Source organism: Emydura macquarii, unplaced genomic scaffold (genome assembly GCF_026122565.2).
Source record: "Emydura macquarii macquarii isolate MOO-44397 ecotype Brisbane River unplaced genomic scaffold, CSIRO-AGI_Emac_v2 contig_1451, whole genome shotgun sequence".
NCBI classification, from domain to species: Eukaryota; Metazoa; Chordata; order Testudines; family Chelidae; genus Emydura; species Emydura macquarii.
This window is the reverse complement of record NW_027131588.1, coordinates 8784746-8808462: the sequence shown is the minus strand read 5'-3', so window position 1 is coordinate 8808462 and position 23717 is coordinate 8784746. Positions and strand designations below refer to the sequence as shown.

Sequence of the window (23717 nt, the reverse complement as noted above, 5' to 3'; positions counted from 1 at the left end):
ATTATGAAAGGGCACAAAACTCTGCAGAATGGAAAATACCTTCTTGTATTCACTATAATACATCTGCAGCATGCTCAGATCCTGTGGATATGGCTTCAGTAATAGAACCTAGAAACACCAAAGAGCAATCAGACCTTGAAAACTAAATGCTCTCTTTGAAAAAGGCAGAAGCAATGGTTTTATCTATACCACTTGAATTGCGAGCGGAGCTTGTGAGAATTTCCAATGTTTTTTAATTTGACCCATTTACACATTAACATGAAACATCTCCGTTTTCTCAGTCATCTACTGTTTGGGAACCTGTCATATAATTTGTCATTCTTAATGAGACTGCATTTAACTGTGGGTGAAAAAACACAAAGACGAGGTGTGCCCGGCGAACCCAGGATATGAGTCACGTCAGCTGACATTTTGCATTATATCCTTCCTACGTAGTAATTAAATGATGCAGAAAGGAAAAAAGAGAAGGGGTAACAGAGAAGGGAGGAAATGGATTCCCTTAGGGTTGGGCTTTCCCACCTGTCCATAACAACTATGTTTCCCTCATTTTTTAATTTAGAAGAATCATGAAAGGGATTAGTAAAAAAGATAACAGTAAATTAATCACCAGGAAGGCGGGTGACGACAATGACATAGGTTGAATAAAAACTGCGTATCTCAAAGGGACATGCCTAAAAGGTTTTCCTTTAAGGATGGAAGAACTCAGTTTGTTAAATTTCAACCTACTTGAATAATATGGTATTTGAATGGAATTAGCTGAGGTTCATGTTTTGTGTGCGTGTATGTAAGGTAGTTACCCAGAAAGATACTCAGAATCCAGACAATTAAAAAGGTAAGAGCAAAGTTTAAATGAATTTTTTAAATGTTCAGATTGGTGTGGGCCCTGCTCTAAAGCACAGATTTGAAATATTGCTACCAGTTGTGAATATGCTTATATGTATTTTTGAAATGTTAGTGTTTTTGTGCACGTTTATGCTAGTGCAAAGGTCCTGGGAAGTTCCATTGATCAGTTAGAGACTGTACAAAAGTTAGGGCAAAGTACTTTTTACTGGTGTAAAATCTATAACATGTATCAGTGCAAAAGAGACATGTTCTTTAAAAGCTGGTATTTCCTTGAAACCTTTTTATAGTTAGAACGTCATACAAGGAGACAACACAAATTTGTTTATTTGCCATTTATATATTATAAACAATGATAATTTGCTATGAAATAAAACTTCCATCTAGCTATCCACTTGTCCATCCACCCATTCAAGTTCATACCCCCACAGAATCAAAGCACTTTTAGATTTCCTTCTGTTGTAAATACACTGGGCTATTAGGCCCTTATAGACTTTAAATAGGACAAGTGAAATGGAGAGATATTTTTAATCTTGTTTTTAGGAATCACTTGAGTAGTTAACAAATACTCCTGTTCCTGTATAATTTAAAAAATAAACCCATCAACAAAACCCCTCTGCCATCCCGTAATCCCTGCCATCAGATCATCTCTCCTGTATTTCTCAAACCAGATTTGCCAATACTGACAGACCAACACCAGGGTACTTCCTGAATCAATCAGTTCTTGATTGTTACTCACAATTAAAGTTATTCACAATTAAAGGAATTAACTGTATCCTGAACCACTTAATTATTTGCATTACGATTGTGCTGTAAAATCTACATTAGGAAAATATCTTGTGAGGACAAATAGCAGCAACATACTACATTTAATGGTATAGTTCAAGGAATCTTATTAATAAATCCTTCTATAATTTCAGACAAGTCATAGCTGAGAGCATTTTAGTCTTAAGCTCTGCATTTAGCAAATTCTCTTCCGGGATCATCTTATACATGTTTTTGACATATTGGTGCTGATTTTGTGGAAATTAAGATGTGTATTTCATAGGACTAGTACTAATACTGACCTCAGTACTGTGAGAACACGTGAATTGTCTTACCAAAGTCAATGGAACTGCTCAAATTACTCACATACATAAATGCACTATCAGGGCCTGTGTGTATGCCATGATGTGTACATTGATAGCACTGATCCTGGCCTGTGCATGATCTGTTTACTTTCACATCATTGGTGATGATGACTTTGTAAATATAGCAGTATGGATTTTTATACTTTTGCTGCTAGCTCTATGAATGCTCTGGTGTTTAATATTAAATGTTAGTGCTAGTTTTGACATTATGAACATTTCATTGGGACCCAATGGAATGTTAATAATGCCACAACTAGTGGTATGGGAGTAGCCTCCCTAACTTCCGTGGGAGAGGTATTCATGGGCATAAAATTAAGCATTTGCTAGGTCTTTGATGGTCAGGGTCTTGATTTGCATAGCATAAGCTTCCATTTAGTCAGAAAAAATGGTGTAATTTTAAAATGAAAATAGGGCTAATAGTACAGGAAAAAATATTTTGCAAAACTAGGGGGAAAAAATTGCAAAACCCAGAACTCCACCAGTTTTTCTCATCCCTAGTTTATGTATCTGTTCATCTGACTTCTTTAGGCAGTGTATTACACTTTGAGATGTTCAGTGTGACAGGTAATTGTGTTCATCCTGGAAAAAATATGAAGGGGGAAAGAAAATGCATACAAATGTTGTTCTACTCTATTCATGCTCTGTTCTGTTGGCTTTCATATTTAAACTTAGCAGAACTGTTTTATAATAATTAGTTTCCATTACATGTTAATTTGTTTTGTCAGCAGTAAAGAGAAGCACAAACTGTACCATCTCCGAGGACTCCAGGGAAATTAATTACACCCTAGTTATTAATCAAAAATAACAACCCTCTTAGGAAAGTGGGTGCTTATAAATGGATATGGAGGAAATGTTTGCCTTTGCTATAAAATAAAAGGGTAAAGTTTGCTATGTAAACTCTAGCGCTCTGCTATTTTCCCTTCTCTACAGTTGTAGTTCTAGATAAACATTTCATTTGAGCTAAGTTACAACTTCATCCATCAAATACTATATGTGGCTGTTGAAAAACAGTCTCATTCACCATTTTAGTTGTAAGTAACCTAATTATAGTATGTTGAACTACAGTAGATCTGTGTTTTTCCTTGAATTTCAGGATACTATCACATTTCTCTCTTAAACCTGAACTTATACAATTGCTCATACAGTGTCTGCACAAAAGACTTTGCAGTACAATACAAGCTTGTCTTTACTTTTTGTGGTGGACCCATAAAAGATAGAAACCTGATCTTTTCTTTCAGCTTTTACTGATGAAATGGTGGATTGACAGGGTCACCATCATACTGCTCTGAATAGAAATAGAGTCAGAAAACCTATAAAGATATAATAAGGTGTCAGTTTTGCTAAATCTGTATGTCCTAATTTCACCTAAAATATAAAAGGAAGATTTTTTAAAAAAAAAACAAATGACAGGTGGGTACCTAATTTCCAATGAAAGTCAATGTAATACATTTAAAGTCAATGGGAGTTGGGTGCCTAGTTTTGTCTTCGAAAACACCACCCAAATACTTTGTTTTCACCTTAATGAATTTAGTGCCAGACAAGGTTCATGTATTGAATGCAGGAGCTCTTGGTGCAATGATTAATCCAACAATGGAGGGCGAAACAGCGACAAGTATTCGTACTTGAAAGGTACTTCAAGCAGCTAGTTAAAATATAACTATAAAAGGAAATTGTGTGGTACATAGTAGCTTTAGGATCCAGATTCTTTTTATTATTGTTATTTAAAAATCACACATTTTGCTTCTATCAGCAAAAACTGTATTAGGATAGATCATTTCCTAGCAATGCCAGAGCTCATCCCTAGGGAATCTTACTGTAGGAATTGCTGCACCATCAGCATGTGTATCAATTATTTTGCAGCTGGTATTAGGAGTAAAAGCCCCTCCTTTCTTCCAATTCCACACAGAATATGGTGCTTTCCAAGTTTCCTTCTATGAGAGGTAGAATTTTACCTTGAGGACAGTCTCCCCTAATGTGCTACTGTGGCAATGGGGAGACTGGAGAAGCAGCACTGCAGGAAAGACTATTGCCTATTTAGCATGAAAAAAAATGTGTCAAAGGTAAATTCATAAACCAGAAAATAAAATAAAGCAGAAGAAGCAACATATAGTTTGCTGTAATACAGCTAAAATAGATGGGACTTTTATCACAGGGGACGAAGTGGAGATGCACTTTTTGGTAAACGAGTGAAGAGGGCATGCTACACTACTTTAAAACAAAACTTTATTGCTCAGCTAATAAATCAGGGAAATATTGTCTCGATTATCAGTAGGCAAGAAAGACCCTAATCCAACCTCAGCTATTAAAGGAGGAGAGATTGGGGACATTTCAAATAATACAGCTGATCTAGCTAGAGGGTTTTATAAAATACATTTTATTAATACCTATATTCATCAGAATTTCTTGATTAATTAAAGCTCCCTACTCTTTAGCAAAATCAGGAATAGGCTCTGGGTCAACCTATGACCAGAGTGGAATTCTTAGAAGTAATCGGGCCCTATTCAGAAAGGCACTTAAGGCACTTAAAATTAAGAATGTGCTTAAGTGCTTTGCTGAAGAAAAAGGAAATTACTCATGTTCTAAGTTTAACAAATTTTTCAATGATTAATTTTAGCAGTGTTCCACCAGTAATACCAGCTGGTAAAATGCTATTTGTTAAATTGTTGGTTACATGATGACAACAAATACTTCATCTAGCATTCATTCAGCTCCAGAATTAAATTTAGACCTCAAAAACATTAACAAGTTATGGCCAATAGCAATTTAAAAAAAAATTCTAAACTTGAGAGTCACAAAGCGCTGACAAGCTTTATAGTGGACTAGGTTTTTTAAGCTAATATAGGATAGTTTTGAGATGGGCTTGCAGGCATAGGCCCAATCAACCAGGATGTTTGGATAGTATTCCTACATGAAGAAAATGCTTTTGACAATGTGGAGTGGGCCTATGTAAGGGAGGTGCTTAAAGACCATACGTTGTTTTGGGTGCTCAATTTGAGACACATTAAAGGGGACCGGTTTTCAGACAGTGCTGAATCCCCACTCTCAGAAAAATCAGTCCCTTTTTAAGGTGTCTCACATACAATTTGAGGCACTCATAATTACTAGTGACTTTGGAAAATCTTGGTTGGTTAGAAAGCCATTCTTGAAATGGCTAACATACATTCTGCGGATAGATAAATGTGTAGTGACTTGTCTCAAAAATAATTTATCTTCAGAAGGATTTCAATGAGGGTCACCTATTATTCCCCATGATTTTTTTTTTTTGGGGGGGGGGGGGGAGGAGGGGGAGATGGAAGTCCTTGCTATGAGATTGAAGTTGGCATACATATAAATAAAATTTGCCTAACTGCACTGAGCAAAGCAATCCTACATTGGCATCACCCAAGTCCCCCACAACATTAGGTGGAAATTAAACAAGTCCAGGCATTGCAGCTTCAACTAAAATACAGGCTCTTCCTAAACAATCAGATCTGACCAACTATTTACTAGGCAACCAGTTCACAAAACATCCTCAAAATATTAGGAAAAGGTTATATAAGATACTAAAATGTAATGATCTGCCTTCAATCTCTTAGTTACAGGGATATATATAGCCCATCAAAAACTTTGCGGGCCTTACTCTCATTTACACTAAGGTCACTATGCATCATTCTGGCACTGCAAAAGTGCTTTCAAGCAAGCATAAATTATATTTACACTCACTTTAAGGCCCTTTTATACTTTCAGAGTGGTGCAAAGCAGCCTTAATGTAAATAAGAATCAAACCACAGTTGAATCAAATAAATGGTTAAAAAAAGTTTTATTCCAAGTGATTAATCAAAATAAAAAAGATAAAATATCAGGTTGAGAGTTGCAAAGCAGTTTAGAGGATTAGGACATATCTTCCAACACACACTTCTGGACATTCCTCCACGCCCTTAAGAGTGCATGTCCCACAGTTTGGGGACCAGTGGATCTCATTTGGAAATACTGGCAAAGTGGCAGATTTTCCGGTCCGTATTTATTTCTAGACTGTTAGATTGATTTAAAAATTTCAACCTAATTATTTCATTTAATTAATTCTAAAGAAAGATGTGTGTCTAGTCCCCATAGACTGCTTCCAAAATTCTCAATTTACTATTTTAAGAACAGTCTAGAAAATAACAAAATGAATGTAGACGAGAAAGCTCACTATATTGCCAATATTGCCAAATGAGACGGTATAATCACAGGATGTTGCTAATGTAAATAAAGAGAATATTTCAAAATTCCCAGGGCCAGGTGGGAAGGGGCCTCGGGTGGAAGGGGCAGGGGCAAGCCACAAGGCAGGGGGCTAGCCTCCGTGTAGCTGTACAGTAAAGTAAAGTACAGCAGTAAAAGCCGTACAACTATAGATTATGTTAACCTCTGATTCCAAGTGTGCTGCAGGTAAAAACATATAAAAAGGCACAGCATTGATCTTGTACAATTAATAGCCAAGAAAAAGTCCTGCCAAATGTCTAACATCATGTAAAGCAAACACTGCGCTACCTTGCAATGCAATGCCACATTGTATGGGAAAAAACCATCTTGCACAACCTCTCTGATCCAGATCAGATAGTACAGTGACTTGTACCTGGGTTTTTCATATCCCAGGTGAGTGCCCTAATCACAGGTTATTGGTTAGTCTGGGCACTCGTTACCTCTTATTTTAACTAGCACCAGATGAAATTTTTGTTGAAACGGATACATTTCTGCAAAAAAAAAGTTTCAGTTTTGATGAATCAGCATTTTTCAATTACCAAAAAAAAAAAAAAAAGCACATAAAAAATGTCTGCCCAGCTCTCTCTCTAACCTGTGACAGTACTCCCCTTTCTCATGCTGGAAGAATTATGGAGCCCTTTACTGGCTGGATGTTGTACAGGGTGGTCAACATAGTGCCCAGTAAGGAACCAGGAAGTGGTTACAACACTGTATATTCAGAGACTGATTTCTCTTGGCTGCTAGTGGAAACAGAGACAAGGTGGGAGAGGTCATATCTTTTATCAGACTAGGGTGACCAACCGTCCCGCAAATTGCGTGACAGTCCTGCAATTGGATCCTTTGTCCCGCAACGCTTACACAATGTCCTGCAAAATATGGAGTTGAGGGGTGGCTGCCCAGCCGGGCTCTTGGCTTAGAGGGGCACAGAAGGGGTGGGGGACCAGCCACAAAGCAGGGGGCTAGCCTCCGGGTAGCACCATTACTAGCTGGCTAATTGTTGTATGTGTGTTTACCTTGCTAGTGAGCTAGCTAGATCGATAGCTAGCAGCTAGCTACTGAATGCAGAATTTAGTTAAATGTGTTGTTTTAATGGTCTACAGCTTCCCGGAACGGGCTGTTTTGCTACAGGGTGAAATTAGTGCTCTTGGTTACGTTAAAGGGATTTATTTATCTTAATTTTGCTGTGTCCCACGATGTCCTGCAAATGAGATCATGCTGTCCTGAAATTGGACTCATCAGTTGGTCACACTATATTGGCCCAACTTCTGTTAGTGAAAGAGATGAGCTTTCAGGCTTGCACAGTAGAAATAAGAGTCACATTGGTTGGGTGTAAACACAGTTATGAGTGAACTGAAACATGTTTACAATAAAGGGAGAAACCAGTTATTTTGTTTTAAAGCATACAATGAAACTACATTTAAAAAGTCATCCAGCCAGAAGTAGGACTTTGTTTTGTTGCCTCTGTGTGGCAAGCATTTGCTTCCAGTAAGGTACAAAGAGACACTGGCATTTATACACTGCTGTGTGTTTACATTTCAAAACAAAATCTCTCTCTCCAAGACCCACAGACATTTTGCACAAGAATATCTTCAGACACTGTAACCACAGCTCCAATTTTTGTCAGCCTCTAAAGGAAGTGAAATGGATTTGCAAGAGACCTCATTAATAGATGGTTTGTTTTTAAAGCTTAGATTTTCTTGTGAACATTTTAGGTCTAACTCTGTGAAGTAATAAGCACCTTGTGTAGGTCTGGAGCATGCTTGTGACCCACATAAGTCATTAGGAGTCGACAGGGCTCAGCATCAGGCTACCGACCCATTGTCTTGCAAGACCAGACCCTTAACTTCATCTGCAAATTCTACAAAAAAAGAAAGACACCCAAATAAAATCTGGGGGAGAAATCTGTGAGACCAGGTCTCTCCAGAGGAGTTGAATTTCATTTTAACTGTTGTTGGAGGCTATTGCTCTCCAAAATTGACCCACAAGTGAAATCAGTGGGAGTTAGGCCTAGATCTTTGAAGATATTTAGGTGCCTGAAAGAGTTGTCTAAGCAACACAGAGCCAAAAATCACTCACTCACTCCTAGAAACGTTCACTCCAGATCAGGGTTGAGGCAGATTCCTGAGGCAGCATGGGGGAAACTCGTACTCACAGTGCCCGTTCCATGAAGTTCTGTGTATGGTTAGAGACTTTCATGTTCTAGGGGTGTTAGTATGACACTTTTCACAACATTAATTTTAAAAATTCTAATAATTTACTACAAGTGTTGCTGGGGTTTAGGGCTATGCTCAAATTTTACTTTTTACAAAAAGGTAAAAGATTCTTGTTTTAAAACAGGATGTGATGATTTAACTATTAAAGACAAGGGCTTGGAGAACTTTCTCAAGCTCCTGCTCATGCGATGCACTAATTTTAATGATGCCCAAACAGGGGAACAAAAGTGGCTGGGTGAGGAGTACACAGACTTTCCACCTCCAATCCCAGACAAAATGAAAATATCTTACTCTGGAGAATAATTCTTGAGCCTCAAAACATGCCCACTTGTAACAATATTGGAGAGTTACTTTGTTTCACTGTTGAACTTAATCGTGGTTATTAAGTGGCTGCCGGACGGAACAGAGGTTCTGACTAGAATAAATACTGCAGTGCAGGAGATATTCCTTCAACAGGGTATATTACAACAGATGCCATCTCTAACACTGCCAAATCTGTCCTCCACTTCAAGTGTCACTTTTTGCCAATAAAAGACTCTTGGGAGACAACAAAGGGCCTCCCTCTATAGCACTTCCCATGCCAAAATTAAAATTATTTACTGCTCTGAAAGTTATTCAAATCCACCATTACAAAAAATAGTTACTGTTAGAAAAGAGCAAGAAATACCACAATGCTTTATGAATCTTTTAAAACGTGAGTGTTGAAAAATATCCTGTACTCCATCACAGCAACCTTAATACAATACAGGAGGGAAACAGGAGAACCCAGATTTCAATGGAGGGTAAGATTTGCCACCCGATTTGATTGGAGTGGGGAAATCAAATATAGAAAGAGAAATCTTGAAGGAGTGATATTTAAGAATTTTGTAATAATATACCTGAAAATTGTACAAGAAAGTTTACCTCTATGGAAACTTTGAAGAGATTGGTTTGCATGGTTAGCTGTGTTTGGCACTTTCATAATAATACAAGTAAAAACAGTTAAAACATTTTTGTTAGTAAGCAGATTATGGCTACGTTGTATGCAGTGTTGTTGTAACTGTGTTGGTCCCAACAATTTTAGAGAGACACGATGGGTGAAGTAATATATGTTATTAGATCAACTTCTGGTGGCGAGAGAGACAAGTCATAGGGTGGTGGAGAGATTAGTGTGTTATAGATTTGTTGTAATAAGACAAATCCAGGGTCTCTATTCAGTCCATGACTTTTAGTATCTAGCAATGTTATGAATGTATAGCTTATTACAACCATCCATAATCCACTTAACCACCCCCTACCAGCTTCCCCTTAGAACTGGAGAGGTGTTAACTAGCTACTTCACCTTGAATGGTCCCTTGAAATATGTGCTACTACTTATGTTAAATACTCTGTTCCACCTTGGATTCAGCTGTGACACTGAGTACATTTCCCAGACCTAAAGAAGAGTTCTGTATAAACTCAAAAGCTTGTCTCTCTCTCACCAACAGAAGTTGGTCCAATAAAAGATATTACCTCCCCCATCATGACTGACTATGCACAGGAAAGCGGTTCTGAAGGTAAAAGTTGCTGTTTTTACATAGTCATGTCAGAGAAGAACCACACTTTAAGAGCATGAATTACGTACATCACCACAAAAGTCACCCTTAAGGATATGGCCAGGCATGCTGTTTTGAAATGCTGCTAATGCTACAATTTTTTAGGGAAGGAGAACAATGATGAATACCCAGTTAACCGCCCTCTAATATGCAAATATACCAATAGCTAACTCTTACACTCTTGTTTTATCCAAGTACTTCCTTTTTTGACTCAGGTTTTTAGAATTTATTCAAACCTTGTTTTTGTATATTTGTTACTATATTCAGATAGCAGGAAATTCCTTTTGTCCCGAGGAAGCTGGCTTTTCCCTTTGGAGAGGTTTGTGAGCAGGTATAAGGTATAATGTAGAAAACAGAGGCTGATTGAAATAAGACATTCAAGTTGTGGACATAGAGGACCATGCTTATTGAACACTGTTGGTGTGTAAATGTTAGTTACACTTTTATTATTTTTATTGTGGTAGTCCCAAGGAACTCCAGTCATGGACCAGCACCTCATTGTGCTGCACACTGCACAACCACAGTACAAAGACTGTTCCTGCCTCAAAGAGCTTGGAACCTAGATAATCTCATTTTACTTGTTAGACTTGCTGCCTAAGATATTTCAAGATAGGAAATACATAAAATATTTTCAAATGTGCAAAATTGAAGTTTACGAATTATTATAATCTCTGATCATATTATCAAGGGTCAATTGTCACTTGACAACTGCTGCTTTTTTTTTTTTTTTTTCTTCTACTACTAACACCAGACCCAATCCCACAAACACTTACTGGAATTTAGAGGTGCATTGTTTTAATTTCATACTCAACTCCTTCACCCATCAGTCTGTTATTGGTACTTACTCATGTTTGTAATTTCACTCACATGAATAATCCCATTGAAGATTGGGGCTATTACCCACCTGTTTACTTTATATGCTGCAACATCTCTAGGGTCCGGTCTTGTTCCTACTGAAATCACTGGGAGTTTTGTCATTGCCGTCAATGGAAGCTCGAGCAGTTCCTAAGTAGACAAACAAAATAGGTTGTCACAATGTGAGTGGTGTTTCTCTTTTAATAAGATTAACAGCTAGAATGGGAAGTAACAACTCAAACTGGAGAAAAAACAAAAAGCAACCGAACGAGAAAGAAGTGACTCTCTCTAATTCCCCTTGACTGCTGTTCTAGAAGTTTCAGGGGTTGTCCTTTTTCTAGCAAGCACACAAAAAATGCTACTTGAGCAACTTTGAAAACAGACTGCCAATTTTACTGCTAACTCTGCCAACAGCACGCATGGGCACACACACCCACGCACACCATTACTGAGTAATCTAGACACTTTTACCCAGAAGGGTAATATCTACTCCAAAGGATATTACAGTGGACAGTGCTGGAGCTGATCACAAAGTATGCTCTACATAAAAACAAACTCACCACCATCCAAAAAGTCAGATGATATTCTAGAATACTTTAACGTATACACAATCCTTACAATGATGGTGGTGTGATGGAATGAAAATCTATAGTCCAGAGACAGACTAAAGGATGAAATTGTGGACATATCAAGGTAGCATATAATTTAGAAGTTCAGCTAGGGTTCAAATTAACAAGGAGAGGTCAGTTGAAGGAAGATATAGTGAGGGATAGTTATTTGCTCAGAACTCAAGTGAGATCAGGCAAGTATTTGGAGACTGTGGATTCAAAGTGAATTCCTGGAATGAGGAATGAAGTTTTAGTATCAGAAGACCTTCTCCTGAAATGTAAGAAGGGCAAAAAGTAGATGAATCAGATTACCTGGAGACACTCTTAACATAGTGCATGTAAAGAAGTGAGGCATGAGTTACTAAGACCATATTTGGGGTCGGGAAGGAACTTTTTCCCATGTCAGATTGACAGAGACCCTGAGGGGTTTTCACCTTCCTCTGCAACATGGGGCAATTGCAGATTAAACTAGTGTAAATTGTGGTTTCTCTGTACCTTGAAGTCTTTAATAATGATTTGAGGACTTCACTAACTCAGCCAGAGTTTAGGGGTCTATTACAGGAGTGGATGGGTGAGGTTCTATGGCCTGCAATGTGAAGGAGGACAGATTAGATGATCATGATGGTCTCAAAGACTTTAAGGTCAGAGGGGACTATGTTAAGTGCATTTTTATGTTTAATATTAGCTTCATGTTATCCTGTATATATTATTCCCTGTTTTCTTGTAAACCTAGTTTCTCTTCCTCAAAATCTTTTCCCAGGTTCTTTAAGCTTTTGTTACCAACTAAATGCATCTGTTGTTTTACCCTGTCTGTGTGACTGGTTGCACATTTCTTTCCTAGCAAATATAAAAGGACCTTAGCTTATTTCTGAAGGCAGATCAAAGTTATGTTTAAACAATGCATATGAAGGATCAGCATGTTTCTACCGTGCCACGAATCGTTACAAAAGTGGAGAATGACAGACAAACCTATTACAATAACTTCTTAAGAAAAGCCTTGTTACTGATGGCTTCTGTTATCTGGCAGACATCTGAGAAACGTTAGCAACAGTGAGAACTACGGTGATCTTGTTAATCCGTGCTATTGTCTAAAGACCTTGCAACTTAAAACTGCTGAGAAGCAACCAATACATATTGGGTAAAATCCTGGCCCCCATTGAAGTTGATGGGCGTTTTGCCATAGATTTTAATGGTGCTAGAGTTTTACTTATTAGGCCTGTTTCTCTACTCACACTGGTATAATCAAGAGTAACTTCATTGAAGTAATTGGAGTTACCTGGTACACAAAGCTAGTGCAAGAGAGGGGAGACAGGCCCATTATGCACTCAAACTTTGCAAGATTTCAAGAAGTCTTAAGTTAAGGGCATGTATTTGTTACTATTGCTTTGCACTTATATAGCACCTTTCAGCTGAAGATTTCAAAGTGTATTACAAACAACAACAAATAAACCCTCACAATAGCCATGTAATATAGATAGGGCTGTTTTGTATATTAATTCTTTTCGGATACCTAGATGTTGTGATAGGCAATTTTTATAAACAAAAACAAGACATCTTGCTTATTTTGAGCCAGTTTCTTCATTTTATTTTTTAGACTTCATCCATCCTTGCATCATGCCTGGCACACTTCTTGAAATATGCCTCAGTGAGTGGGCTAGATTGTGCAGCCTTTACTCACCTTAGCAAGTCCTACACAAGGAGCGTCATTGACGTCTAACCTCATATATAGGAGAATGTGACCTAGGCCTGCTCTACACTTACCACGAAATTTGGCGGCAGTCAATGGGAGATACACAGGCTACTCTACATAGTTTGCATATTTCCCATCCTTCCTAAATCCTCACTACGCTGCACCTGCAGGAAATGCCTTTCTGTCAACACAGTGGTACTCTTTTTCTGGGGATGGATTTATAAAGTCGATTTCCGAATCGATTGAGCAGGTCTCCACTTCCGCTCAATTGATCCTGGGAAGAATAAGAAAAAAAAATAATAATAATCAATCTGACGGCAGAAAGACATACCCTTAGAGGACTCCACAATGGAGACTTTTTCTCTCCTTTCCATACTATAATTGAAAATCCTAAGTTACACACGGTGCATAGAACAAAGCCTCCAAAGATGTAACAGTTAGAAATGTATCTGAGAATCAAATTACACCTACAATATCAGATGTAAAATAGGTTTAACTTTTCTTCAAGCTTTCTACAGAGCTTGGATACATTTTACCTCAGGCAGCAATGATTGAGTGGCACTCGGACGCTGACAACTAATTGTGCTGTATTTATACCTATACACAGCCAAAAAAGGCCTGCATATAGAGGAAGATAACAACTGCCACTTACTCCAGTCTTGGGCGTGGCTACAGTCCTAAAGCTATAATCACTGAATACAGTGATATAAGTTCTCCAAGTATTTATTTTGGCTTTTACCCGTGGAAGCTGCCTTAACAGTGAAAACAAAATTACTTGTTCATATGATGGGTGTGGACATCATGAGCTCAGTAGATGCCTGGTATAAGAAGCTGGTAAATAGCAGTGTCGGCTTCCCCTCTCTTCCCTCTCCTGAAGGGCTTCGAGTCACGTCCAGAAACAATAGGAACTTGTTGGAATTTTGGCAAATTCCTCTGTAAATTCTGCAAAATTTCTCTGAAATTTTTCTTTGTTTTGTATTATTGAAATACAACAACATGTTACTGGTAACACACAAGGGAGAGGCATTTACAAATATTTATTAAAGGGAAGATTCTCAAAAATGCCTAAGAGATTTAGGAGCAAGAGACTTGTGCTCCAAAGTCACTTAGCCACTTTTGAAAATCCCACCCTACCTTGCTAAACTAACTGGCAACTAAAGTGGAACAATATCACGGTTTATTAAAGTAAAATGCTGGAAACTGCTATTGATAATTCTGCAAACATCTGCTTACTTCCAGATGGCACAGAATACTCTCTCAGTTGGCAGAACAGTGACACATACTGTTTTATAAACTGACAAAAAAAAACAAACCTCCAAAAGTTACAACGCAATGGAAATCAGAATATCCGCCTTTGTATGCAACTGTAAAATATCTCCCACTAAGAAAAAACAAACATTTTATTACTTTGAAAGGCAAATAAAAGATTTTCATAGATTCTGATCCTGAAAATACTTATGCACATGTGTAATTCTACAAAAGTAAGTAGCCTAATTTAAATCAATATGTGAATTCAGACAGCTCAATTTTAAATACAAGCTACTTAATAGGATGTCCTTGGATCTGCTGAGTTGACACATAATGCTTGTTTTAGTTGCTTTGACCATCCAGATGTAGGAAATTAAGAAATCCATGTTTAAAAAATAATCCTAGAGTTATATAAAATATGTAGCTACTTTCCACTGTATTTTATTAATTGCTGTATATTACACCACATTGCCTTCTGTTCTGTGATCATATAATTAAAGATCTTATCATAACATATACTCACAAGAAGGTGGAGGTCAAGTTCTTAAGAAAACCTTAACTTTGAATAGCCTGACTTTTGTGCACTAAAACCTCACATATAAACCACCACAGTATATTAGGATTTGAACTTCAAATTTTAAAATGCAGAGGACTAAATCCTGTAGTCTTAAGGTCCACATAGTAAAGACAACCTTTATGCATGCAAGGCCTCCTCTCATGGGAGAAGTGTGCTCAAGTAAGTAAGGTTACTTGCACGAGGAAAGCTCTGCTAGGTCACATACTGAGAGAAAGTAGATTTCAGGACATGACACACAAGTGTATACGGGCAAAGCAGGGAGGTTGTACGTTACTTCAGCAAATGAGAAATTTTGTAAAAATAAAGGAGGAAGCATTTTTTTAAAAAGTAAAAAAAAAGACTTTTAAAAACATTTGAAATGAAGAAAAGCACAATTTAAAAATAAGAAAAAATTAGAGAGAGAGCCATATAGAAACCCTATACCCATCTTTATAGAACCCACAGAGTTAAAAGTTTATGTGTCTTGATGCCAGTGCTCAGCCTCCATGTCTAGCAAAAGCAGCTTTTAAAAAAGTTCTTTGTGCTGCCCACACAAGTTTTTAAAACATTATGAATAAGTTACAAATAAATAAATATAAGCTAATGAATTAGGGTGAAGTTCATCTCTACAGAAAACAGTGTAGTTATACTGGGATGAATGTAGCACAATCCTGCAATTCATTGTGTATCTGCTGCATCCATGCAACAAATTGCAGCATCAGAATCACAGTGCATCCTGGGCAAAAATACCCCAAAATTACAAAGTACAAAATTACATAGCAAGCTAAGCTCATTGCACCAATCTGCACTGTGGGGTTTTTCAGTTAGTTGTGCTCCAGAGATGGTCTCTGACAGAAGACCTTAGAGCTACATATCTAACATGACGCTTAGCTTCCAGTCAGTGCACCCTGGAATGCAAGTCAGTCAAGAAATAGTAAAGAACAGTCATTAGGACCAAATAAGAAAAGACCTCCAACACCTGTTGAACTCCCATCTGAAGGTGGGGAGAAGAAGTTACAGCTGAAATGAACTTGGGCATTGCAGCAAGTGGGGGAATAAGTGAACATTTTCAAGACTTTGTGAATGGTTCAGGTTTAGTTCATGGGATGGACCTAACCTATCCCTTGGACGCATGGCTTTCTCCTCCTTTTATATTAAAGGGGAAAACATTAAAATAGTACTCAAAAGTCAATGGTGCAAATTCAAGTCTAGTATAAAAGGATGCAAGTCCCATTTAAACCAATGACATTCAAACCTGCTTACACAAAGATTGGGTTAAATTCAACGTTGCTAGGGACAATAAATGATAAAAAGAATGCAAGAGAAGGTTAAAATAGAAAATCAGGGAAAGAGAAATACAAAAGGTGTGGGGGGAGGTGGGAAGAAAAGGAAGTGAAATATTAACTAAAACATGTGATCTTAATCATGTTATATTTTCCTTTTAGTATCAATTAGCTGGCCTCCCAGAGCAACTAAGATGAAAATATAAGAGGTCAAAGACACCTTAAATGAGATGAGCCTGAGTTAAGGTGACCAGATGTCTCAATTTTATAAGGACAATCCTGATATTTGGGGCTTTTTCTGATAAAGGTGCCTATTACTTCCCACCCATCCGAATTTTACACACTTGTTAGCTGGTCACCCTAGTCTGAGTTCTCAATCAACATTACCTGACTGGACAGAAAGTTTCTCCATTATTTTAAAGCTTTGCTTTCATGATCCTTTGCAATTTAGCTAAGCATGTACATTCTAAAAAATTAATAATCATGGAAAATAATCAAGTTCATTCCAGGAACTTTAAGACTTTGGAGCTTAATGACACAAAAAAGATAGTTGTTTTAAGTGTTAATGCATGTGTCTTGCTCTCTCATCCATATTTTAGCCATTCTTACACCAAAGATATTTGATCAGCGTGAAATAAATGGCATGCTCTTAACCAAATGACCTTTTCCTCCCTTTTGTATTTATTCATCGATCAAAAAGTCTTAAAATAAAAAACTTACTTTTTAAATAGGAATTACTCTGGTTTTCAAAAAGAAAAGTGTCCAGATAACACTTCTGAGAGATGCCTGCTTCTGAATTTACATCCAATTGGTTGAATAATTAAATTACTGTTGATAAAATGTCTGGAAACTCACCGAGGTGTTATATTTTTTTCAATTGGAACCTAAAGAAGAGGCTACATTCAGAAAGTTGGGACTGACTCATTCCCTTCTTCTGAAAAATTCACAAGAAGGGATAAAGTTGAAATTGTCTGGTGAGAAGCTGGGTATTGCATCTGAAGGGCCTGATCCAAAACTGAAGCTTTCCACTGACTTTCTTGACAATGGATCAAGCTGAAAAAAAGCAGTGCCAAGCAGGACACTCTTTCTTTTCCATTTCCTCCCTGGCTGCAGATACAGTATTTTAATAGTCCCTGTAGCATGTTAATTTTCTTCCCAGTTAGTTCTGGGTAGAAAATGTATACATTAGTCTGCTCTAAGATCTGAGAGCAGCATCAAATAAAGTTACCCCTACAGAACTGAATTTTCAGAAGTAGCCACATAAATTTAATGTGTATATCCCACATGTATTTACATACAAACAAATATATGAACTTGTAAGAGGGACTAGTTATCCTAGTTCCCATTTGCATACAAAATAGGGAATTTGTTTATGCAGTTTCAGTAGACAGCTTTTAAAATGTTGCCCTATACATAAATTAGCTTCAATTTCTTATAGAAAATATATTTCTAAATATATTTTCATTGAATGCATGCTCCTTTCATGGCTTATCCTTGATACTATGAAACACTTCTATTTGACTCCAGTAATGGCTTATTTCTGATCAGAGCAAGAAAATTTTCATCAAAAGGTGAAAGTTAACTGATGTCTAGTGTGTGGAAAATAGTCCCCAAGAAATAGATTAAGCAGAAAATCAATTTGGTAGAAGGGTACAAGACATTCAAGCTGAAAGCTCAGGAGTACAAAACTCAGCATTCTACATCACCAGAAATAACTATAAGGGAAAATCCACCTACACCTCATTAGCTTTTATACCTTTCATTTAAGCTGGCCATATTTCCCATTGCAGACTAGAAAATGAGAAGTGCCAAAATGCCCAACTGTTCAGAGTCATGCAAAGAGGCAAAGCAAAAATAGCTATCATTTAGTTATCCAGCAATCCTGGGCAGATCTTTCCTTGATGCAGTGAAGCCCATAGAATGGGTGGTAAAGGGGCAGGAAAACTCTACAAGGCATCTCTCATGGAGTTTCCTGTTCATAGATCCCTCAAGGCAGGATAGAATCAGTGGTTGTACGGATTGGAGTGGTGAGGTCTCCCACTCTCGGGAATCTACAGAGAAGGGCACAAGGACGGCATATGACTCCATGTTGCCATTCTGACCCATCCTTCCTGCCGCAGTATAGCTCCAATATGAATCATACTGCCATTGACTGGGTCCCTCTGTAGTTACTCAGTAATGACTGCGGAGTCCCCTTCTCCTCCTCACCCCAAAACTGCATGAAGTGGCTTCTACATAAAGCCCTTTAGAGCGCTATCCATAGAATGCAATGAAAGGAGGACGGCTTTTGGTCTATCAAGTATCCATTCAATGGGAGGGAAAGACTACAGACTCTGAAATATTCTGACAGACGAGAGAGAGTACTGACACTATACTCAGATATTCTGGACTTGACAAAGCTTAATACAAGTGGAGGTGGTAATTTTGCTCTGTGATTCAGTTTTGGTTGATGAACCAGGAGACCCTGCTAAGCCTGTGACAGAGGAAGCAACAGGAGTGGCCATGGACAAATTTACTTCTGGATGTTTGTTTTGTTTTCATTAGTTTTGTCATTTTAGAGACCAATCTATGTTACAGATGGTATTTGCCTGTGGCAGTGGGCTGGACAGATTAAAGTTTACTAAAATAACAAATCAAATACAAAAATGGTAAATTCTATAGTTGTACAGGCTACTTATTTGTGGTAAGTTTTGATTAAAACTAAATAAAACTTCAGTTCCACTAAGTAGATTTCAAAGCCAAAATAGATCTGAATACTTTGGCAAAATTCTCAAAATTTAGAACTGAGTTTGCCTACTTTGGTGGAATTTCCAAAATATATTCCCTATTAACCAGTTTACCCACCTGGATAAGAAAACCATGCTACTACAAATCTCTCAAGTCTATGCCTAGTTCACTTGACCATACTGCCACCTGGGCAATCCAGAGCTTCTCTGAAATCTCAATTTCCCCATCTGTACATTAAAATACAAACAACACTTAATTACCTACAGGCCAAATCATGATGGACCGACTTAGTTTTCATTGGACTTCAACTAGAATTGTGAATGCTCAGCAACTATAGAAATCAGGCCATTCATTCAGATACTTAACTTTAGACATATATGTTCAAAACTTTTGTCCTAAATGACTTGTTTGGGAAGCACTGAGACTTAGTAAATTTGGCACAGGACTTGGAGTCAGAAGACCTGGGATCTAAACTTGTTTCTGACACTGATTTGCAGTGTTACTTGTTCAGGTCAGTTGCATCCTCTGAACTGCAGTTCCCTGATCTGTAAAATGAGATAATGATACCTACCTTCTACATAACATTTGTAAAGTGCTATATAACTACAAAGCATTCAGGTCAATTCGTGGTAGAGATGGGAATGGAACTCCAGAATCCCTGTCTTCTAATTCTATACTCAAGGCACCAATCCATGCAGCAGATTCTTTTTCAAAATTCACAACGGTGTATTTTTGTGGGAAGCTGATGATAGTTTTTGTAAGTGCCTAGATAATTAAAAATAACTTTCACACAATTGTGTCTAAATTTGTTTAAATGAAATCAATGGATGTAGGTAAGGTCTCCAGGATCAAAGGGGCTATAGCGTGACTGGATCTATCCTATCATATTTTAAGAGACAGCTTGTTCAGTGCAAGAATAATATCCACCATCATTTCTGAAAAGGCCATTACATTCTAAACTGTACAAGTTGCTAACAATTTTATAGTGAAGCCACTGGGATTTTGCCTCTGAGGAATATATATGGCCCATGCAGAGATTTGTTACAGAGGAAATATTCTCATTTTAACAGCTCTACTCTTTTATCCACTCAGTTTTCTATTTCTTGCGACCTTTTGGTCCACCTGAAATTTATTCCATTAGAGCTATCCATTTAAAAAAGGCTTCACTGCATTTTTGTAAGTTTCCTTTGCCATACAGAATTTAGCAGTCAGAAATAGATTCTTGACATAGCAAAGATCTCTTGACAGAGAACTGTTTTAATCATATTTAAAAAGAGAAAAATCCCTGGAAGAAAAATGAAGTGATCTTCTCTAGGTTTAAATAAAATAGGTTCAAGTTTAGTTGTATTTTACATCAAAAAGCAGCATTTATTCTGAACTCACAGCAAACAATAAAAGTGCCTTTTGAAATGATATACACAACATAATGAACTGCTTGCATATTAAAGGCACACTGTTTAAGAAGCTTGACCACAGTTCAATTATCTGTTCCTCAAACACCTACTGAACACATAGCTGCTTCAGTTTTATTGTTATTTTTAAAATCATTTGCCACTCTGCAGGTTGACAGCAGGTTAATTCCAAACCAAAATGTTTGTTTTAAAAATTCCTTTTATGGTAGTTAGCAAATGGGAGTATCAGCCATTCAGAGATGGCTGGTGTGTGGTCTTGATATCCTTATTTTATGGGCAATTTAATAAATTAACCTGCATACACTACATTTCACCAAAAACCTGTCCGTTGTCTAGCACAAGGGGTCATTCTGGCAATGTAACACGATTAATGCATATAAGAAAGACAAAACAGAATATCAAAAAGGTACACAAGAAGAATTTTTTCTACAGAACCTCTGCAGCTCATAAAAGTAAAAGTAATGGCCCACAATTCCTCTTCCAATCTCAGTATAGAAAGGATTCCCCTAGTAAGGCAGGGGAAGCTTATCTACTGTATTTCTAATTTTATCACCTTCCCTTATTGAACCCATATGGAATCTCTGCAGTCTGTGGTGTGTTGGATTCAGGGAGTGGAGACTGGGTGGGCAAGGGGAACAAGACAGGTGGGTTGGTTGTGGGGATGTGCACTGTCTGTCTACTCTCCCCCTCCCCCCTACAAGAATTTCTGAAGGAGATAATGCAGTATCCAGTTGTATTATTGCCACAGAGCTTGGGGTTTCTGGGTTGAGAAGCAGCAGCTCTGCCCTAGACAATCCCTGTAGCAAGCCTGCAATCAAAGCTAGCACAGTTGGGGGGTGGGCTGTCACATACATTTAAAAAAAAAATAACAGGACCATGAAATTGGGAAATAGGAGATCCTCATCCCCCAATCCAGCAGTCGGTAGTTCTGGCTAAAGGAGGATTCCCCCAACACAGTCATTGACACAGTCAATCAAGTCTTGGTGTAGAGGGCATATTGGGTGTCTAGCCGGGAGCAGGAAGGGTGTGCTAGGGGTCTGGACATGTTGCAGAGATTTTGGGCAGCTCTGAGGCCCGTATGTCAGACAAATGAGATTGTTGTAACTTAGGCTCCCAGGGTTGTCTAAATTAGATCTCTCCAGGCCTTGGAGCAGTTCAGCATCCTAAGGGTATCAAGGTGGCTTGATGCCACCTTGGTTTCTTCCCTCCAGCTGTGGTTCCGTGCTGCTCCTCTTAGAGTTATGGCAGAGGATCTCACCCTCTGAGTTAGTTTTCCAGCTGTCTCATTGATTCACTGCGTGACCCTGGCCAATTCACTTAGTGCTTGTCTACGCACTACCTATGCCAATGGGAGAGATTCTCCCATCAATGTAGGTTATCCTTCAGAGACAGTAGCTAGACCAACGAAAGAATTCTTCCATTAATCCAGCACTGTCTACACTGGGGTTAGGTCAGCTTAACTATCTCATTCATAGGTGTGGATTTTTCACAACCCTGAGTTACATAACTAAGATAACTTAATTTTCTAGTGCATACGAGGCCTTAACCATTGTCTCAGTTTCTCCATCTGAGAAACAGCGATAATAGTTCTCCCGGACACAGTTTACACATCTTAGGAAGGCAGCAAGCGGGTCCCTGGTATCAAAAAGGTTGAGAAACACTGATCTAGACCACAGGAGAGCAGTGAGGTTTAATTAATTTATGTCTTTAAAATACTTTGAGATCCTTGGATGAAGAATGCTACAGAAAATGCAAAGCAATACTATTAATATGCACTCACAGTTGGAAATTACAATTTGTTTTCTTTATAGGGGAAGTATTGATCACAAAAGTAGGGCTATTCCCTAGATCTTTTAGAAAAGTCCCTTGAAGTCTTTAACTTTCAGTAGATATAGGCAGAGGAGACATCAGTTTAATATTTCATCTAAACTGGCTTATGTAACAAAATAAAGTCCCAAGATTTTCAGATATTGTTACTAATATAGTGTTCTAGATGATCAAAGTGCTGAACAAACATCAATCAGGAGATACTAAAATGAGTGCCACATAACAGAGATGGTATAAATGTTGCAATCGCATGAATCAAATGCCAATTTTAGGCAAGAAAATGCAAGTTCCTTTTAAACATAAAGAAAAATTGCCAAAGGGTTGCATTGGTTGCTAAATCAGGAAGAAAATTCAATGTAACTTCATCTTATTTTCAAATTTCATGTATCTAAAAATGTTTCTTTCAAATACAGCATATTTAAAATATTCATGTTCAATGCACTTAGCAATAATCTCAAAAGCAGAAATATAAAACCATTTAGAAGGACCATAGATCTGTCCATCTTCCTGGCGTTTTTGAAGAGTAAGGGATACAAGTACACTAATGTCCAATAGAAAAAAAAATCAATACCTATTTTAAAAAATACTTTAAAAAAATATTTAGCATTTATCGTCAAGGCATTTTATAATCATTACAGGGTAGGCAAGTATTATCCCAATTTTACAAACACGATGAGACATACAAATGCTCTGTTGCATTGAAAGGGCTAAAAAATTCTGCAATCATAGACTTAAAATTACTAATAAATCCTAATATCACTGACCAAAAAAGAAAACATGATAGAGGATAAAATCATTTTGATATACGCCAATTTCTGACCATATGTTGCTATCATTGTTTGTCATCCTATTGATACCTAAAAAGTAAGGTTTGCAGCTTGATTCTGCAATTAGGTGAGCATATTCATCACCCTATCTAAGGGTTTCCCTTAAGGTGTTAAGACTGCCGCACCTGTGTTCAATGGAACAATTGGGCACAGAACACTTGTTAGCAGTCCCTCTCAAGATGACGGGTCACAGTACCACCTATCCTTGCTTCCAGCTGTTTCTCCAGATGTCCAGGATCTTAATTATAAAGAAGCTGGAAAAAGGCAGATAGTGTGATAAACTATTTTTCAAAAATGACTACATACTCTCTAATATAACTATATACTCTCTAATATAACTTTTCCATGTCAGCAATTGTTGTGGTTACCACAGGGATGTGTAATGCACCCATGAAGAGGAGGTGTGGAAGCCCACAAAACACATATTAAGAAACACTATGGAAACATTTTGAGAACGCATCTATTATAACCTATGTAGCTTGGATTTGTGGAAAGTTGTTAGTAGTGCTTTGGGGACAGATCATGCCTGGCCCTAATGGAGCTAGGCAGGTGATTAAGAACCCCACCTGCTGGGTGACCTACCCACTTCTTCACTTGAGCTGGAGGTGGGAGAGAAGAGACTGCATGCTCAATATTCCTCCTGCCACCTCCAAGCAAGTGGGTGGCTGGCACTAGACTGAAATTATGCTACATCCACGAAGAAAAG

At 37.8% G+C, this 23717-nt stretch overlaps 1 long non-coding RNA gene across 1 annotated transcript in view; it reads right to left on the bottom strand.

Annotated features, from left to right (window-relative positions):
- The window catches only part of LOC137156385 (uncharacterized), an 86437-nt gene extending 63208 nt beyond the window's left edge, over positions 1 to 23229 (bottom strand). Inside the window, exons 1-2 of the long non-coding RNA XR_010920749.1 lie at positions 23137 to 23229; positions 10883 to 10983 (exon numbers count right to left, since the gene is read on the bottom strand). This is a non-coding gene — a long non-coding RNA (uncharacterized lncRNA). The remainder of the gene's footprint in view (positions 1 to 10882; positions 10984 to 23136) is intronic.
- Between the last annotated feature and the right edge of the window lie 488 nt (positions 23230 to 23717).